The following is a 14,244-nucleotide window of genomic DNA, read 5'->3' as shown; positions in this document are numbered from 1 at the left end:
TCTAAAAAAGGGAAAAGATCCTGGAGTCATCCTGGGTAGGAATATATTTGAAATGCTATCCTTCGTAATTTTCCTTATTGGGTTTCATGTAGAACTTACAATTGGATTAGGAAAGGTCTGTCCTTATATTTGGAAATGCCTGGATATGTGGTTTTGACTCTTGGCTAAAATAAGGCCAAAGGATTTGTGTGAGATTTACATGAGGTTTAAAATCAGAAACTGTCCTTGCAGACTCTGAGCCAGTATGTTTCCCAATCCAAGATCCTCTGGATCTTGATGTTAACAGAGTTTGGTGGTTCAATCTGGAGACAAAATATATATGTATGTGTGAATAAGGACAGTGGGAGTTTACACCTGTGTATCTTTTGGTCTTCCAATGCTTGCCTGTACTCTCTCAATGTACTGTATCCTTTGCTTTTTTTATGTAAGTATTCCCTATGGAATGTAAGTGTTATACAAGCTTTATGTAAGTGTTCCCTGTGGAATCTTATGCTTCCTTTCAAATATGTAAACTTGTGAAATCTTTTTGAAGTTTAATATTTAAAAGTGCAGCAGTGGTGTGCTGAAACTAGCTTGTACCAATGTATGAGTTTAATGTTAAAATTTCAGGAATTATGTTAGCCAGTTGTGAAACACACTGCAGTTGAAAATTAAGAGTACTAAATATCCAAAACTCATCATGTCCTAATTATGTTACTACATTTTACTAGTACTTTGGGTCTTGAGGTTATTTATATCTATGGTATCTGTATGTTAAAAATAAATATAATAGAGTGCTATTGTTCATCCCTTCCCAAATTCATGTTCAGTGATATAATGTGCGTAGTTCTAAATTGTCCATGTTGTCAGTATTTATACCATAGAAATTGACCAATGTCACAAATTAGTGACACAAACCCCTAACCCTGACACCTGGTTTAAATACGTACCAGTACATCACTGAATGTACCTATTCTTCATTTATGCTTTAAAAAAAACCACCAGATAATGCAACTGGAGCACAATTTCTATATCTTGACATTACAAACTGGGTTTTTGGTCATTGTGCCAGATGTTTTATTGAGTGCCTTAAGTGCTCATCACTGAGGTGAATGAGGCTTGATACTGGTTTTCATTTTTCATAATTTTAATGCAAAAGGAAGTTCCAGAAGAAGCTATCTTTGAAACATGTCATAATGATTTGTCAAGGACATTTCAGATTTGCAGTTTGTAGTGATTAAAGGATTCCAGAAAAGACAATTATTTATTATTACAATGTGTTGTATCCTCTACAATTATTACATTTAATTATGGAAATAAAATAATCTTATCTTATTTTCTTATGTTGTTTCTTCAAAAAATTTAATTATCTTCACTTAAAATTTGTCACAGTTGACATAGCTGAGTAAAAAAATTTTATTTACACTAAATATAGGAGTACGTATTATGTGAGAATTCAATTAAATAACCATCTCTGGTTTTAAAAGCCTATGTTTATACTCTTTAAGTCACATTTATCTCTGAAAAAGTGATTCAGCAAGGGAGGAATTACTAGCCAGGGTAATGGGAGATTGTCTGCACATTTTCCTTCTAGCTCACTGATAAAAGAGAATTAGGAGCAATCAAACAAAGCCACAATCAGAGGAAGGACAAAGTTTTAGTAATAGGGAGAATTAGTCTAGGAGCATCTCTTTCTCCTCCTTAATTAACATCCTACTCCACCCTAACCTCAACACCCTCAGAGAATAAAACCTAAACTCTGTATTATGACTTGTGAATCCATAAAAGCCTTGACTCACTCTTCCTATTCTTCATTCAAGACACAGTTCAGGTGTTACTTTACCTGGAAGCTTTTCCTGACATCCCCCGGCTGGTGCTCCAGATTGCCCCAGGCGTACATCTGGTCCTTATGCTTTCCACAAGATGCAAAACTTTTATTTATGCATCTGAATATCCTACTAGACCATGAGCTTCTCAAGGGCTCTTTTTCATCTCTGTGTTCCTGGACCTGTGGCTGGTTCAATGGAGGTAATCATTGTGTCCAAAGGAATGATGCTGAAATGCACTGTTGGGATCTGGCTGTTACATATATTTCTGTTATATCACCCATTGGGCCCTTGCATTTAACCTGTTCTCCAATCTCCTGTTACTGGAGATTTCTGAAATGTGCTATCCCAGGCCTTTCCAAATGATATACTCCTTGTCTAGAATGTCTTTCCCTGATTTTTTTTTCTGGTAAACCCCTTCCATCCTTTAAAAATTATCTGACACCTTTGGGAGATTTTTATCCTTTGTGCTCTCATGGATTTTGTGCTTATTGTCATCAAGCCATCATCTCACCCTGGAAAGTCCTACAAAGCCAACAGATATGATTTATTTTTAGTCAGTATTAACTTGACCTGACTCCCTGGGAGCTTGTCTTTTTTTTTTTTTTTTATATATTTTTTTTTATTTTTTAATATATGAAATTTACTGTCAAATTGGTTTCCATACAACACCCAGTGCTCATCCCAAAAGGTGCCCTCCTCAATACCCATCACCCACCCTGCCCTCCCTCCCACCCTGCCCTCCCTCCCACCCCCCATCAACCCTCAGTTTGTTCTCAGTTTTTAACAGTCTCTTATGCTTTGGCTCTCTCCCACTCTAACCTCTTTTTTTTTTTTTTTTTTTTCCTTCCCCTCCCCCATGAGTTTCTGTTATGTTTCTCAGGATCCACATAAGAGTGAAACCATATGGTATCTGTCTTTCTCTGTATGGCTTATTTCACTTAGCATCACACTCTCCAGTTCCATCCATGTTGCTACAAAAGGCCATATTTCATTTTTTCTCACTGCCATGTAGTATTCCATTGTGTATATAAACCACAATTTCTTTATCCATTCATCAGTTGATGGACATTTAGGCTCTTTCCATAATTTGGCTATTGTTGAGAGTGCCGCTATAAACATTGGGGTACAGGTGCCCCTATGCATCAGTACTCCTGTATCCCTTGGATAAATTCCTAGCAGTGCTATTGCTGGGTCATAGGGTAGGTCTATTTTTAATTTTCTGAGGAACCTCCACACTGCTTTCCAGAGCGGCTGCACCAATTTGCATTCCCACCAACAGTGCAAGAGGGTTCCTGTTTCTCCACATCCTCTCCAGCATCTATAGTCTCCTGATTTCTTCATTTTGGCCACTCGGACTGGCGTGAGGTGGTATCTGAGTGTGGTTTTGATTTGTATTTCCCTGATAAGGAGCGACGTTGAACATCTTTTCATGTGCCTGTTGGCCATCCGGATGTCTTCTTTAGAGAAGTGTCTATTCATGTTTTCTGCCCATTTCTTCACTGGGTTATTTGTTTTTCGGGTGTGGAGTTTGATGAGCTCTTTATAGATTTTGGATACTAGCCCTTTGTCCGATGTGTCATTTGCAAATATCTTTTCCCATTCCGTTGGTTGCCTTTTAGTTTTGTTGGTTGTTTCCTTTGCTGTGCAGAAGATTTTATCTTCATAAGGTCCCAGTAATTCACTTTTGCTTTTAATTCCCTTGCCTTTGGGGATGTGCCGAGTAAGAGATTGCTACGGCTGAGGTCAGAGAGGTCTTTTCCTGCTTTCTCCTCTAAGGTTTTGATGGTTTCCTGTCTCACATTCAGGTCCTTTATCCATTTTGAGTTTATTTTTGTGAATGGTGTGAGAAAGTGGTCTAGTTTCAACCTTCTGCATGTTGCTGTCCAGTTCTCCCAGCACCATTTGTTAAAGAGACTGTCTTTTTTCCATTGGATGTTCTTTCCTGCTTTGTCAAAGATGAGTTGGCCATACGTTTGTGGGTCTAGTTCTGGGGTTTCTATTCTATTCCATTGGTCTATGTGTCTGTTTTTATGCCAATACCATGCTGTCTTGATGATGACAGCTTTGTAGTAGAGGCTAAAGTCTGGGATTGTGATGCCTCCTGCTTTGGTCTTCTTCAAAATTACTTTGGCTATTCGGGGCCTTTTGTGGTTCCATATGAATTTTAGGATTGCTTGTTCTAGTTTCGAGAAGAATGCTGGTGCAATTTTGATTGGGATTGCATTGAATGTGTAGATAGCTTTGGGTAGTATTGACATTTTGACAATATTTATTCTTCCAATCCATGAGCAGGGAATGTCTTTCCATTTCTTTATATCTTCTTCAATTACCTGCATAAGCTTTCTATAGTTTTCAGCATACAGATCTTTTACATCTTTGGTTAGATTTATTCCTAGGTATTTTATGCTTCTTGGTGCAATTGTGAATGGGATCAGTTTCTTCATTTGTCTTTCTGTTGCTTCATTGTTAGTGTATAAGAATGCAACTGATTTCTGCACATTGATTTTGTATCCTGCAACTTTGCTGAATTCATGTATCAGTTCTAGCAGACTTTTGGTGGAGTCTATCGGATTTTCCATGTATAATATCATGTCATCTGCAAAAAGCGAAAGCTTGACTTCATCTTTGCCAATTTTGATGCCTTTGATTTCCTTTTGTTGTCTGATTGCTGATGCTAGAACTTCCAGCACTATATTAAACAGCAGCGGTGACAGTGGGCATCCCTGTCGTGTTCCTGATCTCAGGGAAAAAGCTCTCAGTTTTTCCCCGTTGAGGATGATGTTAGCTGTGGGCTTTTCATAAATGGCCTTTATGATCTTTAAGTATGTTCCTTCTATCCCGACTTTCTCAAGGGTTTTTATTAAGAAACGGTGCTGGATTTTGTCACAGGCCTTTTCTGCATCGATTGACAGGATCATATGGTTCTTCTCTTTTTTTTTGTTAATGTGATGTATCACGTTGATCGATTTGCGAATGTTGAACCAGCCCTGCATCCCAGGAATGAATCCCACTTGATCATGGTGAATAATTCTTTTTATATGCTGTTGAATTCGATTTGCTAGTATCTTATTAAGAATTTTTGCATCCATATTCATCAGGGATATTGGCCTGTAGTTCTCTTTTTTTACTGGGTCTCTGTCTGGTTTAGGAATCAAAGTAATACTGGCTTCATAGAATGAGTCTGGAAGTTTTCCTTCCCTTTCTATTTCTTGGAATAGCTTGAGAAGGATAGGTATTATCTCTGCTTTAAATGTCTGGTAGAACTCCCCTGGGAAGCCATCTGGTCCTGGACTCTTATTTGTTGGGAGATTTTTGATAACCGATTCAATTTCTTCGCTGGTTATGGGTCTGTTCAAGCTTTCTATTTCCTCCTGATTGAGTTTTGGAAGAGTGTGGGTGTTTAGAAATTTGTCCATTTCTTCCAGGTTGTCCAATTTGCTGGCATATAATTTTTCATAGTATTCCCTGATAATTGTTTGTATCTCTGAGGGATTGGTTGTAATCATTCCATTTTCATTCATGATTTTATCTATTTGGGTCATCTCCCTTTTCTTTTTGAGAAGCCTGGCTAGAGGTTTGTCAATTTTGTTTATTTTTTCAAAAAACCAACTCTTGGTTTCGTTGATCTGCTCTACAGTTTTTTTAGATTCTATATTGTTTATTTCTGCTCTGATCTTTATTATTTCTCTTCTTCTGCTGGGTTTAGGCTGCCTTTGCTGTTCTGCTTCTATTTCCTTTAGGTGTGCTGTTAGGTTTTGTATTTGGGATTTTTCTTGTTTCTTGAGATAGGCCTGGATTGCAATGTATTTTCCTCTCAGGACTGCCTTCGCTGCATCCCAAAGCGTTTGGATTGTTGTATTTTCATTTTCGTTTGTTTCCATATATGTTTTAATTTCTTCTCTAATTGCCTGGTTGACCCACTCATTCGTTAGTAGGGTGTTCTTTAACCTCCATGCTTTTGGAGGTTTTCCAGACTTTTTCCTGTGGTTGATTTCAAGCTTCATAGCATTGTGGTCTGAAAGTATGCATGGTATAATTTCAATTCTTGTAAACTTATGAAGGGCTGTTTTGTGACCCAGTATATGATCTATCTTGGAGAATGTTCCATGTGCACTCGAGAAGAAAGTATATTCTGTTGCTTTGGGATGCAGAGTTCTAAATATATCTGTCAAGTCCATCTGATCCAATGTATCATTCAGGGCCCTTGTTTCTTTATTGACTGTGTGTCTAGATGATCTATCCATTTCTGTAAGTGGGGTGTTAAAGTCCCCTGCAATGACCACATTCTTATCAATAAGGTTGCTTATGTTTATGAGTAATTGTTTTATATATCTGGGGGCTCGGGTATTTGGCGCATAGACATTTATAATAGTTAGCTCTTCCTGGTGGATAGACCCTGTGATTATTATATAATGCCCTTCTTCATCTCTTGTTACAGCCTTTAATTTAAAGTCTAGTTTGTCTGATATAAGTATGGCTACAGGGAGCTTGTCTTTTATTGCCAATTTCACTTTTTTCCTCGACTCAGATCATATTAAGGACAAAGTTTTATTTCATTTCAATAAGCATACTTGAAAAAAAAATAATATTTCATAAATTAATACATCGATTTAAGTACACATATTAGCATCCATTTAAATGTGAAGTATTATTTACTCTTCCTTTGAAGTATTAATGATATCATATTGAATTATCATTCCGTATTTTCTTTTTTTTAAGTTTATTTATTTAGTTTGGGAGAGAAAGAGAGAGCACATGCATGCAAGTGACAGAGAGAAGGGAGGAAGAGAGAATCCCAAACAGGCTCCACACTGTCTGCATGGAGACATGCTTGAACCCACAAACTGTGACGTCATGATCTTAGCTGAAATCAAGTGTCGGACATTTAACCAATGAGCCACCCAGGTGCACCTCTGCATTTCATATTTTCACTCAATACTTTTTCTTGAAGTCTTTCTATATTGATCTACAAATGTATCAGTCATAGTTCAGAGCAGGAAAGGCTTGTTAAACAGAAAGGAGTTTGAAGCAGAAAACTATGTTGTCAAAAATTGTCATAACAGCTGGGGATGAAGGCTCTAGGCTAAGCCTCAAGGGTAATTCATAGAATAATGGAAAACTGATGCCAGGGGAAGGGATAGAAACTGGCATTTCTGATTTTAATAGTTAAGATCCAAAGGACAGAAAGCATTGGCAACACTTTGTTTTGTTAATAGTACCCTTCACTGTGCAAAAGCATTTATTTTGGTGTGGTCTCAGTTTAATGTTGCTTTTGTGTCCCTTGCCTGAGGATACATATCTAGAAAAATATTTCTATGGCTGATTTCAAAGAAATTACTGCTACATTTTCTTCTAGGAGTTTTATGGTTTCCTGTCTTCTATTTAGGTCTATAATCTATTTTGAATTTATTTTGTGTATAGTGTAAGAAAGTGGTCTAGTTTCAATCTTTTGCATGTAGCTTTCCAGTTTTCCCAGCACCACTTGTTGAAGAGAAAACCACTTGTTTTCCCCATTGTATATTCTTGCCTCCTTTGTTGTAGATTAATTGATCATATAATCATGGGTTTATTTCTGGGCTCTTTATTCTGTCCTATTGATCTATGTGTCTACTTCTGTATCAGTACCACACTGTCTTGATTGCCACAGCTTTGTAGCATATCTTGAAATATGGGATTGTGGTAACTCCAGCCCCATTCTTTTTTCTCAAGACTGCTTTGGCTATTCAGGGTCTTCTGCACAGCAAAAGAAACCATCAACAGAACTGAAAGGCAACTTCTTCAATGGGAGAAGATATTTGCAAATGATATATCTGACAAGGGTTTAATATACAAAATATATAAAGGGCTTATACAACTCAACACCAAAATAAAATGATCCAATTTAAAAATGGGCAGAGGATCTGAACAGACATTTTTCCAAAGAAGACATACAGATGGTTAACAGACATACTAATCATTAGGGAAATGTAAATAAAAACCATAATGAGATATTACCTTACAACTGTCAGAATGGCTAGAATGAAAAACGTAAGAAATAACGAGTGTTGATGAGAATGTGGAAAGAAATGAACACTCATGCACTGCTGGTGGGAATGCAAATTGGTGCAGCCATTGTGGAATATCGCATGAAAGTTCCTCAAAAAATTAAAAATAGAATTACCATATGACCCAGTAATTCTACTACTGGGCATTTACCCAAAGAATACAAAAACAATAATTCAAAAAGATACATAAACCCTTGTATTTATTGCAGCATTATTTATAATAGACAAGATATGGAAGCAACCCAATGTCTACCCATAGATGAATGGATAAAGAAGATGTGATAGAGAAGATACATTGGAATATTACTCAACCACAAAAAAGAATGTGCCATTTAAATGTTGCCATTTAAAACAACATGGATGGAGCTAAAGGGTATTATGCTAAGCAAAATACATCAGTATATACTATATACACTATATACTTTCACTCATATGTAAAATGTAAGAAACAAAACAAATGAACAAAAAAGAGACCAACAAAAAAAGACTTCTAAAAAAAAGTTCATTTATTTAATTTAGGGAGGAAGGGAAGAGAGAGAGGGAGAGAGAGAATCCCAAGCAGTCTCTGCACTGATAGCTTGATCCCACAAACTGTGAGATATGATCTGTGCTGAAATCAAGAGTCCAAAGCTTAACCAGCTGAACCACCTGGGTGTCCCCCCCAAAAGATTCTTATATACAGAGAACAACCTAGTGGCTGCCAGAGGGGAAATGGTGGGGTGAGGGGTGAATCAGATAAATGAGATCAATAGCACACTTATTTTTTTTTAAGTTTAATTATTTATTTTGAGAGAGAGAGAGAGCGCACATGAGAATGCACAGAAGGGTTAGAGAGGGGAAGAGAGAGAATCCTAAGCAGGTTCCATAATGTCAGCACAGAGCCTGATGTGGGGCTCAATCTTAGGAATCATGAGATCATGACTTGAGCCAAAATCAAGAGTTGAATGCTTAAACAACTGAGCCACTCAGATGCCCCAAGAGCACACTTATCTTGATGAGCACTGAGTAATGGATAGAATTGTTGAGTCACTATTTTTGTACACCTGAAACTAATATAACACTGTATGTTAATTATACTTCAAAAGAAAAACAGGATAGAGGTTACTTTTGGGGGAGGGTGGGAGGCTAAGGCTGTGATAGGGTACTGGGGAGCGGTTGAGGTGGCAGACAAAGTTCCTTTTTTTAAAAAAAAATATTTTTAGAGAGAGAGAGAGTGAGAGCGAATGGGGAAGAGGGGCAGAGAGGGAGAGAGAGAGAGAATCCCAAGCAGGCTCCACACTTGGTGCAGAGCCCGACTTGGGGCTCATGACCTGAGCCAAAATCGAGATTTGGTGCTTAACCAACTGAGCCACCCAGGTGCCCCCAAAATTCCATTTCTTAACCGTGACAGTGGATACGTGGATATTTTCCTTACACCAACTAACTCATTAAACTTATTAAGTAATACCGAAAGAAAGAAAGAAAGAAAGAAAGAAAGAAAGAAAGAAAGAAAAGAAAGAAAAGAAAAAAAGGAAAAGAAAGGAAGAGAGAGAACAACAGGGAAGGAGGCAGGGAAAAGAAAAAAGAAAAAAGAAAAACGAAAAGGAAAGAAAAGAAAAGAAAAGAAAACAAAAGAAAAGAAAAGAAAAAAGAAAGCACCAGCACTGATGATATTATCACTGCATCCTCCTGATACTCACAAGCTGGTCTGGTCTTTTGTCTCTAAAATTATTTCTTGGCCCCCAGAAAGCTGAAGAACAGAGAGTGAAATGCTGCTACAGAACACATCATATATCCATGAGCTTTTACCAGCATAAATCCACAAGTGACTTCATTTCTGCCTTAGAAGGCATCTGACATGCTTCTCCCTTTCAAGTTTCATGTGAGTGGATCTAGCTGGCAAAACCCAAATTGTAGCCAGAATCCTAAATGCAAAGGAGTCTGGGAGATGTCATGTTTAGCTTTCCAATCTCTGCAGCAGAAAAAGGGATCTTAGAATGAGGATGAGCACATCAACCCACTATATTTTACTATAAACTCTTTCCTTTTAACACCTAATAACATTCCAGAATATTGATACACCACTGTATGTTTGTTTAATTTTTTTTTGAGAGAGAGAGACAGACAGAGAGACAGACAGACAGTGGGGAGGGGCAGAGGGAGACGGAGAGGGAGAGGGGGACGGAGAGAGGGAGAGGGAGAGGGAGAGGGGGAGAGAGAGAGAGAGAGAGAGAGAGAGAGAGAGAGAGAGAGAGAGAGAATCTTAAGCAAGCTCCATGCTCAGCACGGAGCCCGACTTGGAGCTCAATCCCATGGCCCTGGGATCATGACCTGAGCTGAAATCAAGAAGCAGAGGCTTAACCGACTGAGCCACCGAGGTGTCTCGATATGTCATAGTTTATTTAACCGTTTTTCTTCCAATTAATAATTAGTTTCCTTTTTTTTTGCTATTGCAAACTTTTTAATAAATATTTTCATATAATCCTGTTTGATTACCTATGCCAGGATAGAAATCTAGGTGGATACCTAAAAGTGAAACTGCCTGGTTATAGGGGATAAAGGTATAAAATTAAACAGGTTCTCCCTCTAAGGTTGCTGCTTTGATTCTCCTACCGTCAACATATGGGGGCCCATTTCCCCACATGCTTACCAAATCTTAAAATAAAATGTTTGATCTGGGTAGTGCTGTATTATTGTGCTGATGTATATTTACATAATTATTAATGGATGATATTAAGCATTTTTTATATTGTCCATACACATTTCTTCTGTGAATATTCTTTTAAAACCCTATCTACACTTAATACTGAGTTTTTAAAATATTTTATTAGCTTTTAGGAGATCTACATATATTTTGGTTGTTAATCAGTATTTTAAACATATAGTTTATTTACTGAACATCTACTGGATACCAAGCACTCTGATGATCATTATGAAAAATAGAAATACAAGATATAGTCTTTGCCTTTAAGTTCAAGCAGGTTACACTTTCACTGGGGTCATAGGACCATCCACAGGACATATTTAAGTAGAAATCAATACAACATAGATGATTAAATCTAAAATGAGCACTAATGACAGTAAATATTAGAAGCCAGAAAAAAAGAGATCAAAGAGAATAATACTTTACAGGGGAAGCTTCATGAAGGAAGTGGCAATTAAGTTGGACCATGACGCATGAATAAACATTGAATGGGTAGAAATGACAATCCTGAGAGTATTAAACAGCATGAATAAATGCATGGATGTAGGAAAACACTTGCCATTCAAGGAATGGAACTGTCAGAAATGGCTAAAGTAAAGTCAAGTTTTGGGCAAAGTCATTATTAAGGTAATACAATGTCCTGGATATTGTGCCAAGCACTTGGTCTCAGCTGATATAACAAACTTACAGGTATGATATTGTTAGACTGCATTTTTACCTATAAGAAAGCTGAAGCTCAAAAGATTTATACCAATAGCTAGTTACCAGTAGACCTGGCATTGGGATAGAGGTCATGCCCTTTGTTTCACCAAACTACTTTGGAACAACATAAATAAAAAGAAATGATGTTCTAGAGAGCCTTGAATATTAACCAGAGAAATTTATATTTTATCCTGAAAGCAGTTGAAAATTTTGAAGATTTTAAATAGACAAGTGTCATGAATATGTGTTTTAGGAAGATGATTCATGTTAATATCATCATTCAGGTCTCTGTTCAAAAGCCTCCTCTTCAGAGATGCCTTTCCTGACCACCCTAAAGATAGCTGCTACCCTCCGCCCTCCCAACACACACAGCACTCTCTATCCAATTGCCCTGCTTCATTTTCTTTATAACATATATAAATATATTAAATTATGCATTTACTATTTTGAGTGTTTATCTGTTTTTCTCATTAAAGTGTAAGCTCCATGAAGACAGGGACTTTATCATATTCCTTGTTGTATTTCCACTACTAGGAACGATATGTAAACCTCAGGAAGTTTTCAACAAGTATTTATTAAATGAATGAATGAAGTGAATAAATGGTGAAATATATGAAAGATAGTGCCAATAGTCTATATATTTATATCCAAAATATCTTAATGACCTCCTGATTTTTTTGTTTTCATAAGAAGTTGGTGTCACCCAAAAGCCTAATCCATATTCATTTAGTAAAACAACTCTTGACTAGATTAATTCCTATAAACATTTACCAAAATAGGACTGATATTTCTTACACCAAAACCTATCTCCACCTGCAAATCCATTTCTACAAAAGTATATACACAGTTCCAGAGAGAATTTTTAGATTAAGCATGTTTCAAATAGTAATGTTGTAGTAGAATTTTCATATCAAAAAAAAAAAACACAACAAAATAATGTATATTTGTCATTTGTCAGAGACTGCTCTGGTGGATACAGCTGGTTTCACTGAGGAGGAGTTTTCCATGAAAGGAATGGATGGGGTTTGAGTCAGAACACTGATTCATCAAACTGTGGTAGTATTTCCTGGGTGGATCTCTCAGCGACCAATCCAAGTTATGTCTATTCTTTTTCTAAGTATCCAACTCAAAGATAATTTTCACGTCTTCCTTTAAACCACAGATCCATAGCTGTCATCAACACTTGCTAAACGAGTTTCCTTTTAATTGCTTTCTGCTATTGCACCCAACCCTTAAAACCCCAAGTATCATTGTGGTTAGCACAGTTACTGAGAACCACCGACCAGGACAAAGGAAGTGCAGAAGTTTCCTTTATCTTCATTAACGCCAACAGCCATTATATCAGCACATTATGTACAGGTAAGTAGAGATTTGCTTGCCCAGAATTCTGACATAATTAGAATTAACTGTTTCGCCAATGACTCCCACCCAAGGGTTGCAGTAAAATAACTCACTTTAGAGGGGGTTTGTAATATTTTTCTACAGCATTTTGGATTTTCTGCATGGAGACACTCCTGTCACATACGTGCATTTGTGTCTGGAATCTGTAGTTTTATGTCATGTTTTGGAGAATGCTTCAGAAGGGTGACAGGTAGCTTAACATCCTATGAATGAAAAATGACGGTGTGACTGTTGTAGAGAGGAGGAAACAGAGAGAAAAATTTCCCTTATAAACCAAATATTAAATTGTTATTAATGATGATTATGACTCCTCTGATTTGTTTAATATCTTGTGTTTTCTAAACTGCTTTCATAAATATTGCCTTGATTCTCACAGTACCATTTCTTTATAGGTACACTCTGTAGAATTGCATATAAACCATGTATTTTTATCTGTAAAATGTTCATGAACTAGAATAGAATCATTATGCATAGACATGTGCTATTTATTTTCAAAGTATATAACTAGATAGTTATTATGTTAAGTGAACAGTGATCATCAATGCCATTTTGAAAATACACTTTTAGCTTACAAGACGTTTTCATCAAAATATATGCAAATAGCAAAATGAAGTGGAACTAATTATAAAATATTTAATGTTCAGGTAAGTGTAAAATATAAATGCAGGCCTTACACAAATATTTCTCTTAAAATTTGCATCTTGAGTCAAATTTTTAGCCCTCTAAGTACACATACACACACACAAACACACACAATTTACAGTGTCAGTATTCATGTAAAAACGTGATTAGAAAGAGCATACTCACAGAGACAGAATATACTAACATTTTTTGAACTAAAGTAAATAATTTACTTTTGTGCAATTTCTTTATTAAAAATATCATATTATTCATAATCCTGATGTTTTCTTTTAGCCACATCTCTGATTTATCAGTAAAGGAAAGGGTGATCATACACATTTAATAAGTGGAAAGTAAACAGCATAATTATTTTTTTTTAATTATTTTTTTTTTTAACGATTATTTATTTTTGAGACAGAGGGAGACAGAGCATGAACGGGGGAGGGGCAGAGAGAGAGGGACACACAGAATCGGAAGCAGGCTCCAGGCTCTGAGCCATCAGCCCAGAGCCCGACGCGGGGCTCGAACTCACGGACCGTGAGATCGTGACCTGGGCTGAAGTCGGACGCTTAACCGACTGAGACACCCAGGCGCCCCATAAACAGCATAATTATTAAAAGACATCACTTTTATGCTGGATAGATGTGGATTTTTTTTTTTTTATTTTGGTTAGGTTTGGTTTTGTGTTTATAGTGTCCCTTCTTCTTTTTGTACACCTTAACACTTTTGTGAAGTCTTCACCTGAAAGATTTCAAAGGATTATTAATGCATTGTTTACAAGCACTCCTAGTTACTTAGAAAAGTTTCAAACCTTAATTTAGTGGTTAGTTTCAGGCTGAGGCATTAATCTGCCCAGAAGAACTTAAAGGGATTTGGAAACATGGTTGTTTCTGCAGGTGCTTTTGAGGAGACCTTAATCAATTTTGTGGTTGCATTTGGGTGCCTAAACAATGAATAGCCAAGAGGAAGAAAAGAAACACTAGAC

Source organism: Panthera onca, chromosome B1 (genome assembly GCF_046562875.1).
Source record: "Panthera onca isolate mPanOnc1 chromosome B1, mPanOnc1 haplotype 2, whole genome shotgun sequence".
Lineage (NCBI taxonomy): Eukaryota > Metazoa > Chordata > Mammalia > Carnivora > Felidae > Panthera > Panthera onca.
This window is presented reverse-complemented; position numbering follows the sequence as displayed.